We start from the raw sequence: 23085 nt of genomic DNA on the forward strand, positions 1-23085 counted from the left end.
AAACACTAACTGTGATTCTTATAGCACAATTTCTAAAACTATTAATACTTATAGCAAAACCACTCACTGAGTTTGCAAAACTAAAAGCACAAACACTGCTTTGCACTCAGTTTGCCATTTTGTAACACACACTTTTCAAACCTGTAGCTACAATCCACTGCACAGCACTCTTTTTGCAGAACTGTAAACACAACTCACTGCTTTACACTCAATTTCCAAATGATCAACACACTCCTAGCAAAACTATACACATTTATGGCTATTACAGTTTTTTCTGAATGCTTAAACCCTAACTGTGATTCTTATAGCACAATTCCTAAAACTATTAATACTTATAGCAAAACCACTCACTGAGTTTGCAAATCTAAAAGCACAAACACTGCTTTGCACTCAGTTTGCAATTTTGTAACACACCCTTTGCAAAACTGTAGGCACAACTCACTGCTTACACTCAATTACCAAATTTCCAACACACTCCTAGCAAAATTATACACATGTATGGCTATCATTAACACTATTTTGCCAACTGTCTGGCACACTTTCACTTGTGAAAACTTTTTTAGATAATTAGTTCACTTTGCAATCAGCCTAAGCACTATAATACAGGTAAGCTCTGTGTGTGGAGTACAATGGAGGGAGCAGGAAGAGTGAGAAGTAGAGGAGGCCGAGGAAGAGGACGTGGAGGTGAAGAAGTAGGATGAAGAGGACGACAAGGACAAGGAGGAGCAAGAGGAGGATGAGAAGGGGGGAGAGGAGGACGAGGAGGGGGGAGAGGAAGGGTAAGAAGAGTAAGAAATAGAATTGCTGATGACATCAGAGCTACAATAGTGGACCATGTAATCAACCGTGGAATGACCCTGAGGGAAGCTGGCCAACGGGTTCAGCCTAACTCGAGCCACTACTCTGTAGCAAGCATCATAAGGACATTTTGAAATGAGAATCAGTTAGTACAGTCACTTTGCACTAAGATTTGTAGCACAACAATACCATAGATGTAAAAATACTGAAATTGTTACTTTACAGAATTGCTAGACGACCAGATGCTGGGGGCAGAGGAAGCATGTTCACTGCAGAACAAGAAACCCATATAGTCAATATGGCGATTGCAAATAATCCTATACTTGGAAATAAACACTTATGTTTGTTTTGATGTGTGTGAATAATAGTACTTGAAGTTAACTGACATAGCCTACCTTGTGCACAGAGAAAGCAAAAGCCAGATGTGTTTTTTATTCATACCATCAGTGTGCAGTTAGCGCATTGTGTGCTTAGTAGATGATGGCTTGTGTGTACTGTTTGATACGAAAACACCATTTTTACGAAGGTGTGAAGAGTTAATCTAGCTGTGTTCGCTTTTGCAAGAGAACTACAATGTTTTGATAATTGGGTGACAGGTTTTCTTATTTGTGTGTAGAGTTTTGCAAAAATAGCCAATAGTTACAAAAAATGTGCTTAAGCAATCAGAAAAAACTGTAATCAACCGTGGAATGACCCTGAGGGAAGCTGGCCGACGGGTTCAGCCTAACTCGAGCCGCTACACTGTAGCAAGCATCATAAGGACATTTTGAAATGAGAATCGGTTAGTACAGTCACTTTGCACTAAGATTTGTAGCACTGCCATATGCTAATGAGAAACACAACAATACCATAGATGTAAAAATACTGAAATTGTTACTTTACAGAATTGCTAGATGACCAGATGCTGGGGGCAGAGGACGCATGTTCACTGCAGACCAAGAAACCCATATAGTCAACATGGCGATTGCAAATAATCCTATACTTGGAAATAAACACTTGTGTTTGTTTTGATGTGTGTAAATAAACACCAGTACTTGAAGTTTGGATCCCTCCATGTTTACAGACCTATGACAAAAGTATGAGCTCAAACTGACATGGCCTAGCTTGTGCACAGAGAACGCAAAAGCCAGATGTGTTTTGTATTCATACCATGAGTGTTCAGTTGGCGCATTGTGTGCTTAGTAGATGATGGCTTGTGTGTACTGTTTGATACGAAAACACCATTTTTACGAAGGTGTGAAGAGTTAATCTAGCTGTGTTCGCTTTTGCAAGAGAACTACAATGTTTTGATAATTGGGTGACAGGTTTTCTTATTTGTGTGTAGAATTTTGCAAAAATAGCCAATAGTTACAAAAAATGTCCTTAAGCAATCAGAAAAAACTGTAAAAGACCCAAAGCAGATGCCCATTAATGAGGGCACATTAACGACATTGCTTTTGGCTGTTTTCACCAATGTCTTGTTCTGCTGGCTGAGGCCACCTACAACACACCAGGGCCAGTGCTGCTGGCCGAGGCTAACTACACCACACCAGGCCCTGTGCTGGTTCCTGAGGCCATCTTCAAAAATCCAGGGCCTGTGCTGCTGGATAAATGCTAAACTGAGTCTTTGGGTTAGGGTATTAGGCAAGCATGCAGGTAGGGTTATAGGATTGTGTTCGTAACTTCAGGTACTGGCCACCTCATCACTTGATTCCATAAATTGACACATTGTGCTGTGGGTAGAAGCTTACGGCCATACCACCCTGAGCACGCCTAACCTCCTCTGAACTCGGAAGTTAAGCAGGGCTGGGCTTGGTTACTACTTGGATGGGAGACTGCCTGGGAATACCTGGTGCTTTAAGCCTTTCATGTCATTGAACTGCTTTTGATCCAGAGAAGGGGTGTATTAAAAGACCCAAAGCACCTGCCCATTAATGAGGGCACATTAACAACATTGCTTTTGGCTGTTTTCACCAATGTCTTGTTCTGCTGGCTGAGGCCACATACAACACACCAGGGCCAGTGCTGCTGGCCGAGGCTAACTACACCACACCAGGCCCTATGCTGGTTCCTGAGGCCATCTTCAAAAATCCAGGGCCTGTGCTGCTGGATAAATGCTAAATTGACTGTTTGGCTTAGGGTATGAGGCAAGCATGCAGGTAGGGTTATAGGATTGTGTTCGTAACTTCAGGTACTGGCCACCTCATCACTTGATTCCATAAATTGACACATTGTGCTGTGGGTAGCATCTTACGGCCATACCACCCTGAGCACGCCTAACCTCCTCTGATCTCGGAAGTTAAGCAGGGCTGGGCTTGGTTACTACTTGGATGGGAGACTGCCTGGGAATACCTGGTGCTGTAAGCCTTTCATTTTCATGTCATTGAACTGCTTTTGATCCAGAGAAGGGGTGTATTAAAAGACCCAAAGCAGCTGCCCATTAATGAGGGCACATTAACGACATTGCTTTTGGCTGTTTTCACCAATGTCTTGTTCTGCTGGCTGAGGCCACCTACAACACACCAGGGCCAGTGCTGCTGGCCGAGGCTAACTACACCACACCAGGCCCTGTGCTGGTTCCTGAGGCCATCTTCAAAAATCCAGGGCCTGTGCTGCTGGATAAATGCTAAACTGAGTCTTTGGGTTAGGGTATTAGGCAAGCATGCAGGTAGGGTTATAGGATTGTGTTCGTAACTTCAGGTACTGGCCACCTCATCACTTGATTCCATAAATTGACACATTGTGCTGTGGGTAGCAGCTTACGGCCATACCACCCTGAGCACGCCTAACCTCCTCTGATCTCGGAAGTTAAGCAGGGCTGGGCTTGGTTAGTACTTGGATGGGAGACTGCCTGGGAATACCTGGTGCTGTAAGCCTTTCATGTCATTGAACTGCTTTTGATCCAGAGAAGGGGTGTATTAAAAGACCCAAAGCACCTGCCCATTAATGAGGGCACATTAACAACATTGCTTTTGGCTGTTTTCACCAATGTCTTGTTCTGCTGGCTGAGGCCACATACAACACACCAGGGCCAGTGCTGCTGGCCGAGGCTAACTACACCACACCAGGCCCTGTGCTGGTTCCTGAGGCCATCTTCAAAAATCCAGGTCCTGTGCTGCTGGATAAATGCTAAATTGACTGTTTGGCTTAGGGTATGAGGCAAGCATGCAGGTAGGGTTATAGGATTGTGTTCGTAACTTCAGGTACTGGCCACCTCATTACTTGATTCCATAAATTGACACATTGTGCTGTGGGCAGCAGCTTACGGCCATACCACCCTGAGCACGCCTGACCTCGTCTGATCTCGGAAGTTAAGCAGCGCTGGGCTTGTTTAGTACTTGGATGGGAGACTGCCTGGGAATACCTGGTGGTGTAAGCCTTTCATGTCATTGAACTGCTTTTGATCCAGAGAAGGGGTGTATTAAAAGACCCAAAGCACCTGCCCATTAATGAGGGCACATTAACGACATTGCTTTTGGCTGTTTTCACCAATGTCTTGTTCTGCTGGCTGAGGCCACATACAACACACCAGAGCCAGTGCTGCTGGCCGAGGTTAACTACACCAATCCAGGCCCTGTGCTGGTTCCTGAGGCCATCTTCAAAAATCCAGGGCCTGTGCTACTGGATAAATGCTAAACTGAGTCTTTGGCTTAGGGTATTAGGCAAGCATGCAGGTAGGGTTATAGGATTGTGTTCGTAACTTCAGGTACTGGCCACCTCATCACTTGATTCCATAAATTGACACATTGTGCTGTGGGCAGCAGCTTACGGCCATACCACCCTGAGCACTCCTGACCTCGTCTGATCTCGGAAGCTAAGCAGGGCTGGGCTTTGTTAGTACTTGGATGGGAGACTGCCTGGGAATACCTGGTGCTGTAAGCCTTTCCTTTTCATGTCATTGAACTGCTTTTGATCCAGAGAAGGGGTGTATTAAAAGACCCAAAGCAGCTGCCCATTAATGAGGGCACATTAACGACATTGCTTTTGGCTGTTTTCACCAATGTCTTGTTCTGTTGGCTGAGGCCAACTACAACACACCAGGGCCATTGCTGCTGGCCGAGGCTAACTACACCACACCAGGCCCTGTGCTGGTTCCTGAGGCCATCTTCAAAAATCCAGGGCCTGTGCTGCTGGATAAATGCTAAACTGAGTCTTTGGGTTAGGGTATTAGGCAAGCATGCAGGTAGGGTTATAGGATTGTGTTCGTAACTTCAGGTACTGGCCACCTCATCACTTGATTCCATAAATTGACACATTGTGCTGTGGGTAGCAGCTTACGGCCCTACCACCCTGAGCACGCCTGACCTCCTCTGATCTCGGAAGTTAAGCAGGGCTGGGCTTGGTTAGTACTTGGATAGGAGACTGCCTGGGAATACCTGGTGCTGTAAGCCTTTCATGTCATTGAACTGCTTTTGATCCAGAGAAGGGGTGTATTAAAAGACCCAAAGCACCTGCCCATTAATGAGGGCACATTAACGACATTGCTTTTGGCTGTTTTCACCAATGTCTTGTTCTGCTGGCTGAGGCCACCTACAACACACCAGGGCCAGTGCTGCTGGCCGAGGCTAACTACACCACACCAGGCCCTGTGCTGGTTCCTTAGGCCATCTTCAAAAATCCAGGTCCTGTGCTGCTGGATAAATGCTAAACTGAGTCTTTGGCTTAGGGTATTAGGCAAGCATGCAGGTAGGGTTATAGGATTGTGTTCGTAACTTCAGGTACTGGCCACCTCATCACTTGATTCCATAAATTGACACATTGTGCTGTGGGCAGCAGCTTACGGCCATACCACCCTGAGCACGCCTGACCTCGTCTGATCTCGGAAGCTAAGCAGGGCTGTGCTTGGTTAGTACTTGGATGGGAGACTGCCTGGGAATACCTGGTGCTGTAAGCCTTTCATTTTCATGTCATTGAACTGCTTTTGATACAGAGAAGGGGTGTATTAAAAGACCCAAAGCGCATTAATGAGGGCATATTAACAACATTGCTTTTGGCTGTTTTCACCAATGTCTTGTTCTGCTGGCTGCGGCCACCTACAACACACCAGGGCCAGTGCTGCTGGCCAAGGCTAACTACACCACACCAGGCCCTCTGCTGGTTCCTGAGGCCATCTTCAAAAATCCAGGGCCTGTGCTGCTGGATAAATGCTAAACTGAGTCTTTGGGTTAGGGTATTAGGCAAGCATGCAGGTAGGGTTATAGGATTGTGTTCGTAACTTCAGGTACTGGCCACCTCATCACTTGATTCCATAAATTGACACATTGTGCTGTGGGCAGCAGCTTACGGCCATACCACCCTGAGCACGCCTGACCTCGTCTGATCTCGGAAGCTAAGCAGGGCTGGGCTTGGTTAGTACTTGGATGGGAGACTGCCTGGGAATACCTGGTGCTGTAAGCCTTTCATTTTCATGTCATTGAACTGCTTTTGATCCAGAGAAGGGGTGTATTAAAAGACCCAAAGCAGATGCCCTTTAATGAGGGCACATTAACGACATTGCTTTTGGGTTTTTTCACCAATGTCTTGTTCTGCTGGCTGAGGCCACCTACAACACACCAGGGCCAGTGCTGCTAGCCGAGGCTAACTACACCACACCAGGCCCTGTGCTGGTTCCTGAGGCCATCTTCAAAAATCCAGGGCCTGTGCTGCTGGATAAATGCTAAACTGAGTCTTTGGCTTAGGGTATTAGGCAAGCATGCAGGTAGGGTTATAGGATTGTGTTCGTAACTTCAGGTACTGGCCACCTCATCACTTTATTCCATAAATTGACACATTGTGCTGTAGGCAGCAGCTTACGGCCATACCACCCTGAGCACGCCTGACCTCGTCTGATCTCGGAAGTTAAGTAGGGCTGGGCTTGGTTAGTACTTGGATGGGAGACTGGCGTGGAATACCTGGTGCTGTAAGCCTTTCATTTTCATGTCATTGAACTGCTTTTGATCCAGAGAAGGGGTGTATTAAAAGACCCAAAGCAGCTGCCCATTAATGAGGGCACATTAACGACATTGCTTTTGGCTGTTTTCACCAATGTCTTGTTCTGCTGGCTGAGGCCACCTACAACACACCAGGCCCTGTGCTGGTTCCTGAGGCCATCTTCAAAAATCCAGGGCCCGTGCTGCTGGATAAATGCTAAACTGAGACTTTGGGTTAGGGTATTAGGCAAGCATGCAGGTAGGGTTATAGGATTGTGTTCGTAACTTCAGGTACTGGCCACCTCATCACTTGATTCCATAAGTTGAAACATTGTGCTGTGGGCAGCAGCTTACGGCAATACCACCCTGAGTACGCCTGACCTCGTCTGATCTCGGGAGCTAAGCAGGGCTTGGGCTTGGTTAGTACTTGGATGGGAGACTGCCGGGGAATACCTGGTGCTGTAAGCCTTTCATTTTCATGTCATTGAACTGCTTTTGATCCAGAGAAGGGGTGTATTAAAAGACCCAAAGCAGCTGCACATTAATGAGGGCACATTAACGACATTGCTTTTGGCTGTTTTCACCAATATCTTGTTCTGCTGGCTGAGGCCACCTACAACACACCAGGGCCAGTGCTGCTGGCCGAGGCTAACTACACCACACCAGGCCCTGTGCTGGTTCCTCAGGCCATCTTCAAAAATCCAGGTCCTGTGCTGCTGGATAAATGCTAAACTGAGTCTTTGGCTTAGGGTATTAGGCAAGCATGCAGGTAGGGTTATAGGATTGTGTTCGTAACTTCAGGTACTAGAAACCTCATCACTTGATTCCATAAATTGACACATTGTGCTGTGGGAAGCAGCTTACGGCCATACCACCCTGAGCACGCCTGACCTCGTCTGATTTCGGAAGCTAAGCAGGGCTGGGCTTGGTTAGTACTTGGATGGGAGACTGCCTGGGAATACCTGGTGCTGTATGCCTTTCATTTTCATGTCATTGAACTGCTTTTGATCCAGAGAAGGGGTGTATTAAAAGACCCAAAGCAGCTGCCCATTAATGAGGGCACATTAACGACATTGCTTTTGGCTGTTTTCACCAATGTCTTGTTCTGCTGGCTGAGGCCACCTACAACACACCAGGGCCAGTGCTTCTGGCCGAGGCTAACTACACCACACCAGGCCCTGTGCTGGTTCCTGAGGCCATCTTCAAAAATCCAGGGCCTGTGCTGCTGGATAAATGCTAAACTGAGTCTTTGGCTTAGGGTATTAGGCAAGCATGCAGGTAGGGTTATAGGATTGTGTTCGTAACTTCAGGTACTGGCCACCTCATCACTTGATTCCATAAATTGACACATTGTGCTGTGGGCAGCAGCTTGCGGCCATACCACCCTGAGCACGCCTGACCTCGTCTGATCTCAGAAACTAAGCAGGGCTGGGCTTGGTTAGTACTTGGATGGGAGACTGCCTGGGAATACCTGGTGATATAAGCCTTTCATTTTCATGTCATTGAACTGCTTTTGATCCAGAGAAGGGGTGTATTAAAAGACCCAAAGCAGCTGCCCATTAATGAGGGCACATTAACGACATTGCTTTTGGCTGTTTTCACCAATGTCTTGTTCTGCTGGCTGAGGCCACCTACAACACACCAGGGCCAATGCTGCTGGCCGAGGCTAACTACACCACACCAGGCCCTGTGCTGGTTCCTGAGGCCATCTTCAAAAATCCAGGGCCTGTGCTGCTGGATAAATGCTAAACTGAGTCTTTGGGTTAGGGTATTAGGCAAGCATGCAGGTAGGGTTATAGGATTGTGTTCGTAACTTCAGGTACTGGCCACCTCATCACTTGATTCCATAAATTGACACATTGTGCTGTGGGCAGCATCTTACGGCCATACCACCCTGAGCACGCCTGACCTCGTCTGATCTCGGAAGTTTAGCAGGGCTGGGCTTGGTTAGTACTTGGATGGGAGACTGCGTGGGAATACCTGGTGCTGTAAGCCTTTCATTTTCATGTCATTGAACTGCTTTTGATCCAGAGAAGGGGTGTATTAAAAGACCCAAAGCAGCTGCCCATTAATGAGGGCACATTAACGACATTGCTTTTGGCTGTTTTCACCAATGTCTTGTTCTGCTGGCTGAGGCCACCTACAACACACCAGGGCCAGTGCTGCTGGCCGAGGCTAACTACACCACACCAGGCCCTGTGCTGGTTCCTGAGGCCATCTTCAAAAATCCAGGGCCTGTGCTGCTGGATAAATGCTAAACTGAGTCTTTGGCTTAGGGTATTAGGCAAGCATGCAGGTAGGGTTATAGGATTGTGTTCGTAACTTCAGGTACTGGCCACCTCATCACTTGATTCCATAAATTGACACATTGTGCTGTGGGCAGCAGCTTACGGCCATACCACCCTGAGCACGCCTGACCTCGTCTGATCTCGGAAGCTAAGCAGGGCTGGGCTTGGTTAGTACTTGGATGGGAGACTTCCTGGGAATACCTGGTGTTGTAAGCCTTTGATTTTCATGTCATTGAACTGCTTTTGATCCAGAGAAGGGGTGTATTAAAAGACCCAAAGCAGCTGCCCATTAATGAGGGCACATTAACAACATTGCTTTTGCCTGTTTTCACCAATGTCTTGTTCTGCTGGCTGAGGCCACCTACAACACACCAGGGCCAGTGCTGCTGGCCGAGGCTAACTACACCACACCAGGCCCTGTGCTGGTTCCTGAGGCCATCTTCAAAAATCCAGGGCCTGTGCTGCTGGATAAATGCTAAACTGAGTCTTTGGGTTAGGGTATTAGGCAAGCATGCAGGTAGGGTTATAGGATTTTGTTCGTAACTTCAGGTACTGGCCACCTCATCACTTGATTCCATAAATTGACACATTGTGCTGTGGGCAGCAGCTTACGGCCATACCACCCTGAGAACGTCTGATCTCGGAAGCTAAGCAGGGCTGGGCTTGGTTAGTACTTGGATGGGAGACTGCCTGGGAATACCTGGAGCTGTAAGCCTTTCATTTTCATGTCATTGAACTACTTTTGATGCAGAGAAGGGGTTTATTAAAAGACCCAAATCAGATGCCCATTAATGAGGGCACATTAACGACAATGCTTTTGGCTGTTTTCACCAATGTCTTGTTTTGCTGGCTGAGGCCACCTACAACACACCAGGGCCAGTGCTGCTGGCCGAGGCTAACTACACCACACCAGGCCCTGTGCTGGTTCCTGAGGCCATCTTCAAAAATCCACGGCCCGTGCTGCTGGATAAATGCTAAACTGAGTCTTTGGCTTAGGGTATTAGGCAAGCATGCAGGTAGTGTTATAGGATTGTTTTCGTAACTTCAGGTACTGGCCACCTCATCACTTGATTCCATAAATTGACACATTGTGTTGTGGGCAGCAGCTTACGGCCATACCACCCTGAGCACGCCTGACCTCGTCTGATCTCGAAAGCAAAGCAGGGCTGGGCTTGGTTAGTACTTGGATGGGAGACTAACTGGGAATACCTGATGCTGTAAGCCTTTCATTTTCATGTCATTGAACTGCTTTTGATCCAGAGAAGGGGTGTATTAAAAGACCCAAAGCAGATGCCCATTAATGAGGGCACCTTAAAAACATTGCTTTTGGCTGTTTTCACCAATGTCTTGTTCTGCTGGCTGAGGCCACCTACAACACACCAGGGCCAGTGCTGCTGGCCGAGGCAAACTACACCACACCAGGCCCTGTGCTGGTTCCTGAGGCCATCTTCAAAAATCCAGGGCCCGTGCTGCTGGATAAATGCTAAACTGAGTCTTTGGGTTAGGGTATTAGGCAAGCATGCAGGTAGGGTTATAGGATTGTGTTCTTAACTTCAGGTACTGGCCACCTCATCACTTGATTCCATAAATTGACACATTGTGCTGTGGGCAGCATCTTACGGCCATACCACCCTGAGGACGCCTGTCCTCGTCTGATCTCGGAAGTTTAGCAGGGCTGGGCTTGGTTAGTACTTTGATGGGAGACTGCCTGGGAATACCTGGTGCTGTAAGCCTTTCATTTTCATGTCATTGAACTGCTTTTGATCCAGAGAAGGGGTGTATTAAAAGACCCTAAGCAGCTGCCCATTAATGAGGGCACATTAACGACATTGCTTTTGGCTGTTTTCACCAATGTCTTGTTCTGCTGGCTGAGGCCACCTACAACACACCAGGGCCAGTGCTTCTGGCCGAGGCTAACTACACCACACCAGACCCTGTGCTGGTTCCTGAGGCCATCTTCAAAAATCCAGGTCCTGTGCTGCTGGATAAATGCTAAACTGAGTCTTTGGGTTAGGGTATGAGGCAAGCATGCAGGTAGGGTTATAGGATTGTGTTCGTAACTTCAGGTACTGGCCACCTCATCACTTGATTCCATAAATTGACACATTGTGCTGTGGGCAACAGCTTACGGCCATACCACCCTGAGCACGCCTGACCTCGTCTGATCTCGGAAGCTAAGCAGGGCTGGGCTTGGTTAGTACTTGGATGGCAGACTGCCTGGGAATACCTGGTGCTGTAAGCCTTTCATTTTCATGTCATTGAACTGCTTTTGATCCAGAGAAGGGGTGTATTAAAAGACCCAAAGCAGATGCCCATTAATGAGGGCACATTAACAACATTGCTTTTGGCTGTTTTCACCAATGTCTTGTTCTGCTGGCTGAGGCCACCTACAACACACCAGGGCCAGTGCTGCTGGCCGAGGCTAACTACACCACACCAGACCCTGTGCTGGTTCCTGAGGCCATCTTCAAAAATCTTGGGGCTGTGCTGCTGGATAAATGCTAAACTGAGTCTTTGGGTTAGGGTATGAGGCAAGCATGCAGGTAGGGTTATAGGATTGTGTTCGTAACTTCAGGTACTGGCCACCTCATCACTTGATTCCATAAATTGACACATTGTGCTGTGGACAGCAGCTTACGGCCATAACACCCTGAGCACGTCTGATCTCGGAAGCTAAGCAGGGCTGGGCTTGGTTAGTACTTGGATGGGAGACTGCCTGGGAATACCTGGAGCTGTAAGCCTTTCATTTTCATGTCATTGAACTACTTTTGATCCAGAGAAGGGGTGTATTAAAAGACCCAAAGCAGATGCCCATTAATGAGGGCACCTTAACAACATTGCTTTTGGCTGTTTTCACCAATGTCTTGTTCTGCTGGCTGAGGCCACCTACAACACACCAGGGCCAGTGCTGCTGGCCGAGGCTAACTACACCACACCAGGCACTGTTCTGGTTCCTGAGGCCATCTTCAAAAATCCAGGGCCCGTGCTCCTGGATAAATGCTAAACTGAGTCTTTGGGTTAGGGTATTAGGCAAGCATGCAGGTAGGGTTATAGGATTGTGTTCGTAACTTCAGGTACTGGCCACCTCATCACTTGATTCCATAAATTGACACATTGTGCGGTGGGCAGCAGCTTACGGCCATACCACCCTGAGCACGCCTGACCTAGTCTGATCTCGGAAGCTAAGCAAGGCTGGGCTTGGTTAGTACTTGGATGGGAGACTGCCTGGGAATACCTGGTGCTGTAAGCCTTTCATTTTCATGTCATTGAACTACTTTTGATCCAGAGAAGGGGTTTATTAAAAGACCCAAAGCAGCTGCCCATTAATGAGGGCACATTAACAACATTGCTTTTGGCTGTTTTCACCAATGTCTTGTTCTGCTGGCTGAGGCCACCTACAACACACCAGGGCCAGTGCTGCTGGCCGAGGCTAACTACACCACACCAGGCCCTGTGCTGGTTCTTGAGGCCATCTTCAAAAATCCAGGGCCCGTGCTGCTGGATAAATGCTAAACTGAGTCTTTGGCTTAGGGTATTAGGCAAGCATGCAGGTAGGGTTATAGGATTGTGTTCGTAACTTCAGGTACTGGCCACCTCATCACTTGATTCCATAAATTGACACATTGTGCTGTGGGCAGCATCTTACGGCCATACCACCCTGAGCACGCCTGACCTTGTCTGATCTCGGACGTTTAGCAGGGCTGGGCTTGGTTAGTACTTGGATGGGAGACTGCGTGGGAATACCTGGTGCTTTAAGCCTTTCATTTTCATGTCATTGAACTGCTTTTGATGCAGAGAAGGGGTGTAGTAAAAGACCCTAAGCAGCTGCCCATTAATGAGGGCACATTAACGACATTGCTTTTGGCTGTTTTCACCAATGTCTTGTTCTGCTGGCTGAGGCCACCAACCACACACCAGGGCCAGTGCTGCTGGCCGAGGCTAACTACATCACACCAGACCCTGTGCTGGTTCCTGAGGCCATCTTCAAAAATCCAGGGCCTGTGCTGCTGGATAAATGCTAAACTGAGTCTTTGGCTTAGGGTATTAGGCAAGCATGCAGGTAGGGTTATAGGATTGTGTTCGTAACTTCAGGTACTGGCCACCTCATCACTTGATTCCATAAATTGACACATTGTGCTGTGGGCAGCAGCTTACGGCCATACCACCCTGAGCACGCCTGACCTCGTCTGATCTCGGAAGCTAAGCAGGGCTGGGCTTGGTTAGTACTTGGATGGGAGACTGCTTGGGAATACCTGGTGCTGTAAGCCTTTCATTTTCATGTCATTGAACTGCTTTTGATCCAGAGAAGGGGTGTACTAAAAGACCCAAAGCAGCTGCCCATTAATGAGGGCACATTAACAACATTGCTTTTGGCTGTTTTCACCAATGTCTTGTTCTGCTGGCTCAGGCCACCTACAACACACCAGGGCCAGTGCTGCTGGCCGAGGCTAACTACACCACACCATGCCCTGTGCTGGTTCCTGACGCCATCTTCAAAAATCCAGATCCTTTGCTGCTGGATAAATGCTAAACTGAGTCTTTGGGTTAGGGTATTAGGCAAGCATGCAGGTAGTGTTATAGGATTGTGTTCGTAACTTCAGGTACTGGCCACCTCATCACTTGATTCCATAAATTGACACATTGTGGTTTTGGCAGCAGCTTACGGCCATACCACCCTGAGCACGCCTGACCTCGTCTGATCTCGGAAGCTAAGCAGGGCTGGGCTTGGTTAGTACTTGGATGGGAGACTGCCTGGGAATACCTGGTGATGTAAGTGTTTCATTTTCATGTCATTGAACTACTTTTGATCCAGAGAAGGGGTTTATTAAAAGACCCAAAGCAGCTGCCCATTAATGAGGGCACATTAACGACATTGCTTTTGGCTGTTTTCACCAATGTCTTGTTCTGCTGGCTGAGGCCACCTACAACACACCAGGGCCAGTGCTGCTGGCCGAGGCAAACTACACCACACCAGGCCCTGTGCTGGTTCCTGAGGCCATCTTCAAAAATCCAGGGCCCGTGCTGCTGGATAAATGCTAAACTGAGTCTTTGGGTTAGGGTATTAGGCAAGCATGCAGGTAGGGTTATAGGATTGTGTTCGTAACTTCAGGTACTGGCCACCTCATCACTTGATTCCATAAATTGACACATTGTGCTGTGGGTAGCATCTTACGGCCATACCACCCTGAGCACGCCTGACCTCGTCTGAGCTCGGAAGTTTAGCAGGGCTGGGCTTGGTTAGTACTTGGATGGGAGACTGCCTGGGAATACCTGGTGCTGTAAGCCTTTCATTTTCATGTCATTGAACTGCTTTTGATCAAGAGAAGGGGTGTAGTAAAAGACCCTAAGCAGCTGCCCATTAATGAGGGGACATTAACGACATTGCTTTTGGCTGTTTTCACCAATGTCTTGTTCTGCTGGCTGAGGCCACCTACAACACACCAGGGCCAGTGCTGCTGACGAGGCTAACTACACCACACCAGACCCTGTGCTGGTTCCTGAGGCCATCTTCAAAAATCCAGGTCCTGTGCTGCTGGATAAATGCTAAACTGAGTCTTTGGGTTAGGGTATGAGGCAAGCATGCAGGTAGGGTTATAGGATTGTGTTCGTAACTTCAGGTACTGGCCACCTCATCACTTGATTCCATAAATTGACACATTGTGCTGTGGGCAACAGCTTACGGCCATACCACCCTGAGCACGCCTGACCTCGTCTGATCTCGGAAGCTAAGCAGGGCTGGGCTTGGTTAGTACTTGGATGGCAGACTGCCTGGGAATACCTGGTGCTGTAAGCCTTTAATTTTCATGTCATTGAACTACTTTTGATCCAGAGAAGGGGTGTATTAAAAGACCCTAAGCAGCTGCCCATTAATGAGGGCACATTAACGACATTGCTTTTGGCTGTTTTCACCAATGTCTTGTTCTGCTGGCTGAGGCCACCTACAACACACCAGGGCCAGTGCTGCTGGCCGAGGCTAACTACACCACACCAGACCCTGTGCTGGTTCCTGAGGCCATCTTCAAAAATCCAGGTCCTGTGCTGCTGGATAAATGCTAAACTGAGTCTTTGGGTTAGGGTATGAGGCAAGCATGCAGGTAGGGTTATAGGATTGTGTTCGTAACTTCAGGTACTGGCCACCTCATCACTTGATTCCATAAATTGACACATTGTGCTGTGGGCAACAGCTTACGGCCATACCACCCTGAGCACGCCTGACCTCGTCTGATCTCGGAAGCTAAGCAGGGCTGGGCTTGGTTAGTACTTGGATGGCAGACTGCCTGGGAATACCTGGTGCTGTAAGCCTTTCCTTTTCATGTCATTGAACTGCTTTTGATCCAGAGAAGGGGTGTATTAAAAGACCCAAAGCAGATGCCCATTAATGAGGGCACATTAACAACATTGCTTTTGGCTGTTTTCACCAATGTCTTGTTCTGCTGGCTGAGGCCACCTACAACACACCAGGGCCAGTGCTGCTGGCCGAGGCTAACTACACCACACCAGGCCCTGTGCTGGTTCCTGAGGCCATCTTCAAAAATCTTGGGGCTGTGCTGCTGGATAAATGCTAAACTGAGTCTTTGGGTTAGGGTATGAGGCAAGCATGCAGGTAGGGTTATAGGATTGTGTTCGTAACTTCAGGTACTGGCCACCTCATCACTTGATTCCATAAATTGACACATTGTGCTTTGGGCAGCAGCTTACGGCCATACCACCCTGATCACGCCTGACCTCGTCTGATCTCGGAAGCTAAGCAGGGCTGGGCTTGGTTAGTACTTGAATGGGAGACTGCCTGGGAATACCTGGTGCTGTAAGCCTTTCATTTTCATGTCATTGAACTGCTTTTGATCCAGAGAAGGGGTGTATTAAAAGACCCAAAGCAGCTGCCCATTAATGAGGGCACATTAACGACATTGCTTTTGGCTGTTTTCACCAATGTCTTGTTCTGCTGGCTGAGGCCACCTACAACACACCAGGGCCAGTGCTGCTGGCCGAGGCTAACTACACCACACCAGGCCCTGTGCTGGTTCCTGAGGCCATCTTCAAAAATCCAGGGCCTGTGCTGCTGGATAAATTCTAAACTGAGTCTTTGGCTTAGGGTATTAGGCAAGCATGCAGGTAGGGTTATAGGATTGTGTTCGTAACTTCAGGTACTGGCCACCTCATCACTTGATTCCATAAACTGACACATTGTGCTGTGGGCAGCAGCTTACGGCCATACCACCCTGAGCACGCCTGACCTCGTCTGATCTCGGAAGCTAAGCAGGGCTGGGCTTGGTTAGTACTTGGATGGGAGACTGCCTGGGAATACCTGGTGCTGTAAGCCTTTCATGTCATTGAACTGCTTTTGATCCAGAGAAGGGGTGTATTAAAAGACCCAAAGCAGCTTCCCATTAATGAGGGCACATTAACGACATTGCTTTTGGCTGTTTTCACCAATGTCTTGTTCTGCTGGCTGAGGCCACCTACAACACACCAGGGCCAGTGCTGCTGGCCGAGGCTAACTACACCACACCAGGCCCTGTGCTGGTTCCTGAGGCCATCTTCAAAAATCCAGGGCCTGTGCTGCTGGATAAATGCCAAACTGAGTCTTTGGCTTAGGGTATTAGGCAAGCATGCAGGTAGGGTTATAGGATTGTGTTCGTAACTTCAGGTACTGGCCACCTCATCACTTGATTCCATAAATTGACACATTGTGCTGTAAGCAGCAGCTTACGGCCATACCACCCTGAGCACGCCTGACCTCGTCTGATCTCGGAAGCTAAGCAGGGCTGGGCTTGGTTAGTACTTGGATGGGAGACTGCCTGGGAATACCTGGTGCTGTAAGCCTTTCATTTTCATGTCATTGAACTGCTTTTGATCCAGAGAAGGGGTGTATTAAAAGACCCAAAGCAGCTGCCCATTGATGAGGGCACATTAACGACATTGCTTTTGGCTGTTTTCACCAATGTCTTGTTCTGCTGGCTGAGGCCACCTACAACACACCAGGGCCAGTGCTGCTGGCCGAGGCTAACTACACCACACCAGGCCCTGTTCTGGTTCCTGAGGCCATCTTCAAAAATCCAGGTCCTGTGCTGCTGGATAAATGCTAAACTGAGTCTTTGGGTTAGGGTATTAGGCAAGCATGCAGGTAGGGTTATAGGATTGTGTTCGTAACTTCAGGTACTGGCCACCTCATCACTTGATTCCATAAATTGACACATTGTGCGGTGGGCAGCAGCTTACGGCCATACCACCCTGAGCACGCCTGACCTCGTCTGATCTCGGAAGTTAAGCAGGGCTGGGCTTGGTTAGTACTTGGATGGGAGACTGCCTGGGAATACCTGGTGCTGTAAGCCTTTCATTTTCATGTCATTGAACTGCTTTTGATCCAGAGAAGGGGTGTATTCAAAGACCCAAAGCAGCTGCCCATTAATGAGGGCACATTAACGACATTGCTTTTGGCTGTTTTCACCAATGTCTTGTTCTGCTGGCTGAGGCCACCTACAACACACCAGGGCCAGTGCTGCTGGCCAAGGCTAACTACACCACACCAGGCCCTGTGCTGGTTCCTGAGGCCATCTTCAAAAATCCAGGTCCTGTGCTGCTTGATAAATGCTAAACTGAGTCTTTGGGTTAGGGTATGAGGCAAGCATGCAGGTAAGGTTATAGGATTGTGTTCGTAACTTCAGGTACTGGCCACCTCATCACTTGATTCCATAAATTGACACATTGTGCGGTGGGCATCAGCTTACGGCCATACCACCCTGAGCACGCCTGACCTTGTCTGATCTCGGAAGTTAAGCAGGGCTGGGCTTGGTTAGTACCTGGATGGGAGACTGCCTGGGAATACCTGGTGCTGTAAGCCTTTCATGTCATTGAACTGCTTTTGATCCAGAGAAGGGGTGTATTAAAAGACCCAAAGCAGCTGCCCATTAATGAGGGCACATTAACGACATTGCTTTTGGCTGTTTTCACCAATGTCTTGTTCTGCTGGCTGAGGCCACCTACAACACACCAGGGCCAGTGCTGCTGGCCGAGGCTAACTACACCACACCAGGCCCTGTGCTGGTTCCTGAGGCCATCTTCAAAAATCCAGGGCCTGTGCTGCTGGATAAATGCTAAACTAAGTCTTTGGCTTAGGGTATTAGGCAAACATGCAGGTAGGGTTATAGGATTGTGTTCGTAACTTCAGGTACTGGCCACCTCATCACTTGATTCCATAAATTGACACATTGTGCTGTGGGTAGCAGCTTACGGCCAAACCACCCTGAGCACACCTGACCTCCTCTGATCTCGGAAGTTAAGCAGGGCTGGGCTTGGTTAGTACTTGGATGGGAGACTGCCTGGGAATACCTGGTGCTGTAAGCCTTTCATTTTCATGTCACTGAACTGCTTTTTATCCAGAGAAGGGGTGTATTGAAAGACCCAAAGCAGCTGCCCATTAATGAGAGCACATTAACGACATTGCTTTTGGCTGTTTTCACCAATGTCTTGTTCTGCTGGCTGAGGCCACCTACAACACACCAGGGCCAGTGCTGCTGGCCGAGGCTAACTACACCACGCCAGGCCCTGTGCTGGTTCCCGAGGCCATCTTCAAAAATCCAGGGCCTGTGCTACTGGATAAATGCTAAACTGAGTCTTTGGGTTAGGGTATTAGGCAAGCATGCAGGTAGGGTTATAGGATTGTGTTCGTAACTTCAGGTACTGGCCACCTCATCACTTGATTCCATAAATTGACACATTGTGCTGTGGGCAGCAGCTTACGGCCATACCACCCTGAGCACGCCTGACCTCGTCTGATCTCGGAAGCTAAGCAGGGCTAAGCTTGGTTAGTACTTGGATGGGAGACTGCCTGGGAATACCTGGTGCTTTAAGCCTTTCATTTTCATGTCATTGAACTACTTTTGATCCAGAGAAGGGGTGTATTAAAAGACCCAAAGCAGCTGCCCATTATTGAGGGCACATTAACGACATTGCTTTTGGCTGTTTTCACCAATGTCTTGTTCTGCTGGCTGAGGCCACCTACAACACACCAGGGCCAGTGCTGCTGGCCGAGGCTAACTACACCACACCAGGCCCTGTGCTGGTTCCTGAGGCCATCTTCAAAAATCCAGGGCCCGTGCTGCTGGATAAATGCTAAACTGAGTCTTTGGCTTAGGGTATTAGGCAAGCATGCAGGTAGGGTTATAGGATTGTGTTCGTAACTTCAGGTACTGGCCACCTCATCACTTGATTCCATAAATTGACACATTGTGCTGTGAGCAGCAGCTTACGGTCATACCACCCTGAGCACGCCTGACCTCGTCTGATCTTGGAAGCTAAGCAGGGCTGGGCTTGGTTAGTACTTGGATGGGAGACTGCCTGGGAATACCTGGTGCTGTAAGCCTTTCATGTCATTGAACTGCTTTTGATCCAGAGAAGGGGTGTATTAAAAGACCCAAAGCAGCTGCCCATTAATGAGGGCACATTAACGACATTGCTTTTGGCTGTTTTCACCAATGTCTTGTTCTGCTGGCTGAGGCCACCTACAACACGCCAGGGCCAGTGCTGCTGGCCGAGGCTAACTACACCACACCAGGCCCTGTGCTGGTTCCTGAGGCCATCTTCAAAAATCCAGGGCCTGTGCTGCTGGATAAATGCTAAACTGAGTCTTTGGCTTAGGGTATTAGGCAAGCATGCAGGTAGGGTTATAGGATTGTGTTCGTAACTTCAGGTACTGGCCACCTCATCACTTGATTCCATAAATTGACACATTGTGCTGTGGGCAGCAGCTTACGGCCAAACCACCCTGAGCACGCCTGACCTCCTCTGATCTCGGAAGTTAAGCAGGGCTGGGCTTGGTTAGTACTTGGATGGGAGACTGCCTGGGAATACCTGGTGCTGTAAGCCTTTCATTTTCATGTCATTGAACTGCTTTTGATCCAGAGAAGGGGTGCATTAAAAGACCCAAAGCAGCTGCCCATTAATGAGGGCACATTAACGACATTGCTTTTGGCTGTTTTCACCAATGTCTTGTTCTGCTGGCTGAGGCCACCTACAACACACCAGGGCCAGTGCTGCTGGCCGAGGCTAACTACACCACACCAGGCGCTGTGCTGGTTCCTGAGGCCATCTTCAAAAATCCAGGATCTGTGCTTCTGGATAAATGCTAAACTGAGTCTTTGGCTTAGGGTATTAGGCAAGCATGCAGGTAGGGTTATAGGATTGTGTTCGTAACTTCAGGTACTGGCCACCTCATCACTTGATTCCATAAATTGACACATTGTGCTGTGGGCAGCAGCTTACGGCCATACCACCCTGAGCACGCCTGACCTCGTCTGATCTCGGAAGCTAAGCAGGGCTGGGCTTGGTTAGTACTTGGATGGGAGACTGCCTGGGAATACCTGGTGCTGTAAGCCTTTCATTTTCATGTCATTGAACTGCTTTTGATCCAGAGAAGGGGTGTATTAAAAGACCCAAAGCAGATGCCCATTAATGAGGGCACATTAACAACATTGCTTTTGGCTGTTTTCATCAATGTCTTGTTCTGCTTGCTGAGGCCACCTACAACACACCAGGGCCAGTGCTGCTGGCCGAGGCTAACTACACCACACCAGGCCCTGTGCTGGTTCCTGAGGCCATCTTCAAAAATCCAGGGCCTGTGCTGCTGGATAAATGCTAAACTGAGTCTTTGGGTTAGGGTATTAGGCAAGCATGCAGGTAGGGTTATAGGATTGTGTTCGTAACTTCAGGTACTGGCCACCTCATCACTTGATTCCATAAATTAACACATTGTGCCGTGGGCAGCAGCTTACGGCCATACCACCCTGAGCACGCCTGACCTCGTCTGATCTCGGAAGCTAAGCAGGGCTGGGCTTGGTTAGTACTTGGATGGGAGACTAACTGGGAATATCTGGTCCTGTAAGCCTTTCATTTTCATGTCATTGAACTGCTTTTGATCCAGAGAAGGGGTGTATTAAAAGACCCAAAGCAGATGCCCATTAATGAGGGCACATTGACAACATTGCTTTTGGCTGTTTTCACCAATGTCTTGTTCTGCTGGCTGAGGCCACCTACAACACACCAGGGCCAGTGCTGCTGGCCGAGGCTAACTACACCACACCAGGCCCTGTGCTGGTTCCTGAGGCCATCTTCAAAAATCCAGGGCCTGTGCTGCTGGATAAATTCTAAACTGAGTCTTTGGCTTAGTGTATTAGGCAAGCATGCAGGAAGGGTTTTAGGATTGTGTTCGTAACTTCAGGTACTGGCCACCTCATCACTTGATTCCATAAATTGACACATTGTGCTGTGGCAGCAGCTTACGGCCATACCACCCTGAGCACGCCTGACCTCGTCTGATCTCGGAAGCTAAGCAGGGCTGGGGTGGTTAGTACTTGGATGGGAGACTGCCTGGGAATACCTGGTGCTGTAAGCCTTTCATTGTCATGTCATTGAACTGCTTTTGATCCAGAGAAGGGGTGTATTAAAAGACCCAAAGCAGCTGCCCATTAATGAGGGCACATTAACGACATTGCTTTTGGCTGTTTTCACCAATGTCTTGTTCTGCTGGCTGAGGCCACCTACAACACACCAGGGCCAGTGCTGCTGGCCGAGGCTAACTACACCACACCAGGCCCTGTGCTGGTTCCTGAGGCCATCTTCAAAAATCCAGGGCCCGTGCTGCTGGATAAATGCTAAACTGAGTCTTTGGGTTAGGGTATTAGGCAAGCATGCAGGTAGGGTTATAGGATTGTGTTCGTAACTTCAGGTACTGGCCACCTCATCACTTGATTCCATAAATTGACACATTATGCTTTGGGCAGCAGCTTACGGCCATACCACCCTGAGCACACCTGACCTCGTCTGATCTCGGAAGCTAAGCAGGGCTGGGCTTGGTTAGTACTTGGATGGGAGACTGCCTGGGAATACCTGGTGCTGTAAGCCTTTCATTTTCATGTCATTGAACTGCTTTTGATCCAGAGAAGGGGTGCATTAAAAGACCCAAAGCAGCTGCCCATTAATGAGGGCACATTAACGACATTGCTTTTGGCTGTTTTCACCAATGTCTTGTTCTGCTGGCTGAGGCCACCTACAACACACCAGGGCCAGTGCTGCTGGCCGAGGCTAACTACACCACACCAGGCCCTGTGCTGGTTCCTGAGGCCATCTTCAAAAATCCAGGATCTGTGCTGCTGGATAAATGCTAAACTGAGTCTTTGGCTTAGGGTATTAGGCAAGCATGCAGGTAGGGTTATAGGATTGTGTTCGTAACTTCAGGTACTGGCCACCTCATCACTTGATTCCATAAATTGACACATTGTGCGGTGGGCAGCAGCTTACGGCCATACCACCCTGAGCACGCCTGACCTCGTCTGCTCTCGGAAGCTAAGCAGGGCTGGGCTTGGTTAGTACTTGGATGGGAGACTGCCTGGGAATACCTGGTGCTGTAAGCCTTTCATTTTCATGTCGTTGAACTGCTTTTGATCCAGAGAAGGGGTGTATTAAAAGACCCAAAGCAGATGCCCATTAATGAGGGCACATTAACAACATTGCTTTTGGCTGTTTTCATCAATGTCTTGTTCTGCTGGCTGAGGCCACCTACAACACACCAGGGCCAGTGCTGCTGGCCGAGGCTAACTACACCACACCAGGCCCTGTGCTGGTTCCTGAGGCCATCTTCAAAAATCCAGGGCCTGTGCTGCTGGATAAATTCTAAACTGAGTCTTTGGCTTAGGGTATTAGGCAAGCATGCAGGTAGGGTTTTAGGATTGTGTTCGTAACTTCAGGTACTGGCCACCTCATCACTTGATTCCATAAATTGACACATTGTGCTGTGGCAGCAGCTTACGGCCATACCACCCTGAGCACGCCTGACCTCGTCTGATCTCGGAAGCTAAGCAGGGCTGGGCTTGAATAGTACTTGGATGGGAGACTGCCTGGGAATACCTGGTGCTGTAAGCCTTTCATTTTCATGTCATTGAACTACTTTTGATCCAGAGAAGGGGTTTATTAAAAGACCCACAGAAGCTGCCCATTAATGAGGGCACATTAACGACATTGCTTTTGGCTGTTTTCACCAATGTCTTGTTCTGCTGGCTGAGGCCACCTACAACACACCAGGGCCAGTGCTGCTGGCCAAGGCTAACTACACCACA

General features: G+C 48.6%; 8 non-coding genes and 33 pseudogenes across 8 annotated transcripts; all 41 read left to right on the forward strand.

The window, feature by feature from the left end:
- The first annotated feature begins 2522 nt into the window (after window positions 1–2522).
- LOC148105650 (5S ribosomal RNA) lies at window positions 2523–2641 on the forward strand (annotated as a pseudogene).
- A 384-nt stretch (window positions 2642–3025) lies between these two features.
- LOC148105651 (5S ribosomal RNA) lies at window positions 3026–3144 on the forward strand (annotated as a pseudogene).
- A 390-nt stretch (window positions 3145–3534) lies between these two features.
- On the forward strand, window positions 3535–3653 carry LOC148105652 (5S ribosomal RNA; annotated as a pseudogene).
- A 384-nt stretch (window positions 3654–4037) lies between these two features.
- Window positions 4038–4156, forward strand: LOC148105653 (5S ribosomal RNA; annotated as a pseudogene).
- Window positions 4157–4540: 384 nt separating this feature from the next.
- LOC148105654 (5S ribosomal RNA) lies at window positions 4541–4659 on the forward strand (annotated as a pseudogene).
- A 390-nt stretch (window positions 4660–5049) lies between these two features.
- LOC148105655 (5S ribosomal RNA) lies at window positions 5050–5168 on the forward strand (annotated as a pseudogene).
- Window positions 5169–5552: 384 nt separating this feature from the next.
- LOC148105656 (5S ribosomal RNA) lies at window positions 5553–5671 on the forward strand (annotated as a pseudogene).
- A 384-nt stretch (window positions 5672–6055) lies between these two features.
- LOC148105657 (5S ribosomal RNA) lies at window positions 6056–6174 on the forward strand. Its single transcript, XR_015718897.1, has one exon. It is a non-coding gene; the product is annotated as a 5S ribosomal RNA (ribosomal RNA).
- Window positions 6175–6564: 390 nt separating this feature from the next.
- LOC148105658 (5S ribosomal RNA) lies at window positions 6565–6683 on the forward strand (annotated as a pseudogene).
- Window positions 6684–7034: 351 nt separating this feature from the next.
- Window positions 7035–7154, forward strand: LOC148105659 (5S ribosomal RNA; annotated as a pseudogene).
- Window positions 7155–7544: 390 nt separating this feature from the next.
- LOC148105660 (5S ribosomal RNA) lies at window positions 7545–7663 on the forward strand (annotated as a pseudogene).
- A 390-nt stretch (window positions 7664–8053) lies between these two features.
- LOC148105661 (5S ribosomal RNA) lies at window positions 8054–8172 on the forward strand (annotated as a pseudogene).
- Window positions 8173–8562: 390 nt separating this feature from the next.
- On the forward strand, window positions 8563–8681 carry LOC148105662 (5S ribosomal RNA; annotated as a pseudogene).
- Window positions 8682–9071: 390 nt separating this feature from the next.
- Window positions 9072–9190, forward strand: LOC148105663 (5S ribosomal RNA; annotated as a pseudogene).
- Window positions 9191–9580: 390 nt separating this feature from the next.
- Window positions 9581–9689, forward strand: LOC148105664 (5S ribosomal RNA; annotated as a pseudogene).
- Window positions 9690–10079: 390 nt separating this feature from the next.
- LOC148105665 (5S ribosomal RNA) lies at window positions 10080–10198 on the forward strand (annotated as a pseudogene).
- Window positions 10199–10588: 390 nt separating this feature from the next.
- Window positions 10589–10707, forward strand: LOC148105666 (5S ribosomal RNA; annotated as a pseudogene).
- Window positions 10708–11097: 390 nt separating this feature from the next.
- Window positions 11098–11216, forward strand: LOC148105667 (5S ribosomal RNA; annotated as a pseudogene).
- Window positions 11217–11606: 390 nt separating this feature from the next.
- On the forward strand, window positions 11607–11715 carry LOC148105668 (5S ribosomal RNA; annotated as a pseudogene).
- Window positions 11716–12105: 390 nt separating this feature from the next.
- Window positions 12106–12224, forward strand: LOC148105669 (5S ribosomal RNA; annotated as a pseudogene).
- Window positions 12225–12614: 390 nt separating this feature from the next.
- On the forward strand, window positions 12615–12733 carry LOC148105670 (5S ribosomal RNA; annotated as a pseudogene).
- A 390-nt stretch (window positions 12734–13123) lies between these two features.
- On the forward strand, window positions 13124–13242 carry LOC148105671 (5S ribosomal RNA). Its single transcript, XR_015718922.1, has one exon. It is a non-coding gene; the product is annotated as a 5S ribosomal RNA (ribosomal RNA).
- Window positions 13243–13632: 390 nt separating this feature from the next.
- On the forward strand, window positions 13633–13751 carry LOC148105672 (5S ribosomal RNA; annotated as a pseudogene).
- A 390-nt stretch (window positions 13752–14141) lies between these two features.
- Window positions 14142–14260, forward strand: LOC148105673 (5S ribosomal RNA; annotated as a pseudogene).
- A 389-nt stretch (window positions 14261–14649) lies between these two features.
- LOC148105674 (5S ribosomal RNA) lies at window positions 14650–14768 on the forward strand (annotated as a pseudogene).
- A 390-nt stretch (window positions 14769–15158) lies between these two features.
- Window positions 15159–15277, forward strand: LOC148105675 (5S ribosomal RNA; annotated as a pseudogene).
- A 390-nt stretch (window positions 15278–15667) lies between these two features.
- On the forward strand, window positions 15668–15786 carry LOC148105676 (5S ribosomal RNA). Its single transcript, XR_015718920.1, has one exon. It is a non-coding gene; the product is annotated as a 5S ribosomal RNA (ribosomal RNA).
- Window positions 15787–16176: 390 nt separating this feature from the next.
- On the forward strand, window positions 16177–16295 carry LOC148105677 (5S ribosomal RNA). The gene has a single exon (XR_015718898.1). It is a non-coding gene; the product is annotated as a 5S ribosomal RNA (ribosomal RNA).
- Window positions 16296–16679: 384 nt separating this feature from the next.
- On the forward strand, window positions 16680–16798 carry LOC148105678 (5S ribosomal RNA). Its single transcript, XR_015718899.1, has one exon. It is a non-coding gene; the product is annotated as a 5S ribosomal RNA (ribosomal RNA).
- Window positions 16799–17188: 390 nt separating this feature from the next.
- On the forward strand, window positions 17189–17307 carry LOC148105679 (5S ribosomal RNA). Its single transcript, XR_015718959.1, has one exon. It is a non-coding gene; the product is annotated as a 5S ribosomal RNA (ribosomal RNA).
- Window positions 17308–17697: 390 nt separating this feature from the next.
- LOC148105680 (5S ribosomal RNA) lies at window positions 17698–17816 on the forward strand (annotated as a pseudogene).
- A 384-nt stretch (window positions 17817–18200) lies between these two features.
- LOC148105681 (5S ribosomal RNA) lies at window positions 18201–18319 on the forward strand (annotated as a pseudogene).
- A 390-nt stretch (window positions 18320–18709) lies between these two features.
- LOC148105682 (5S ribosomal RNA) lies at window positions 18710–18828 on the forward strand (annotated as a pseudogene).
- Window positions 18829–19218: 390 nt separating this feature from the next.
- Window positions 19219–19337, forward strand: LOC148105683 (5S ribosomal RNA; annotated as a pseudogene).
- Window positions 19338–19721: 384 nt separating this feature from the next.
- On the forward strand, window positions 19722–19840 carry LOC148105684 (5S ribosomal RNA; annotated as a pseudogene).
- Window positions 19841–20230: 390 nt separating this feature from the next.
- LOC148105685 (5S ribosomal RNA) lies at window positions 20231–20349 on the forward strand. The gene has a single exon (XR_015718900.1). It is a non-coding gene; the product is annotated as a 5S ribosomal RNA (ribosomal RNA).
- A 390-nt stretch (window positions 20350–20739) lies between these two features.
- LOC148105686 (5S ribosomal RNA) lies at window positions 20740–20858 on the forward strand (annotated as a pseudogene).
- A 389-nt stretch (window positions 20859–21247) lies between these two features.
- LOC148105687 (5S ribosomal RNA) lies at window positions 21248–21365 on the forward strand (annotated as a pseudogene).
- Window positions 21366–21755: 390 nt separating this feature from the next.
- LOC148105688 (5S ribosomal RNA) lies at window positions 21756–21874 on the forward strand. Its single transcript, XR_015718874.1, has one exon. It is a non-coding gene; the product is annotated as a 5S ribosomal RNA (ribosomal RNA).
- Window positions 21875–22264: 390 nt separating this feature from the next.
- On the forward strand, window positions 22265–22383 carry LOC148105689 (5S ribosomal RNA; annotated as a pseudogene).
- A 389-nt stretch (window positions 22384–22772) lies between these two features.
- LOC148105690 (5S ribosomal RNA) lies at window positions 22773–22891 on the forward strand (annotated as a pseudogene).
- The last annotated feature ends 194 nt before the right edge of the window (window positions 22892–23085 follow it).

Source organism: Neolamprologus brichardi, chromosome 3, assembly GCF_056152115.1.
Source record: "Neolamprologus brichardi isolate AB-2024 chromosome 3, ASM5615211v1, whole genome shotgun sequence".
Lineage (NCBI taxonomy): Eukaryota > Metazoa > Chordata > Actinopteri > Cichliformes > Cichlidae > Neolamprologus > Neolamprologus brichardi.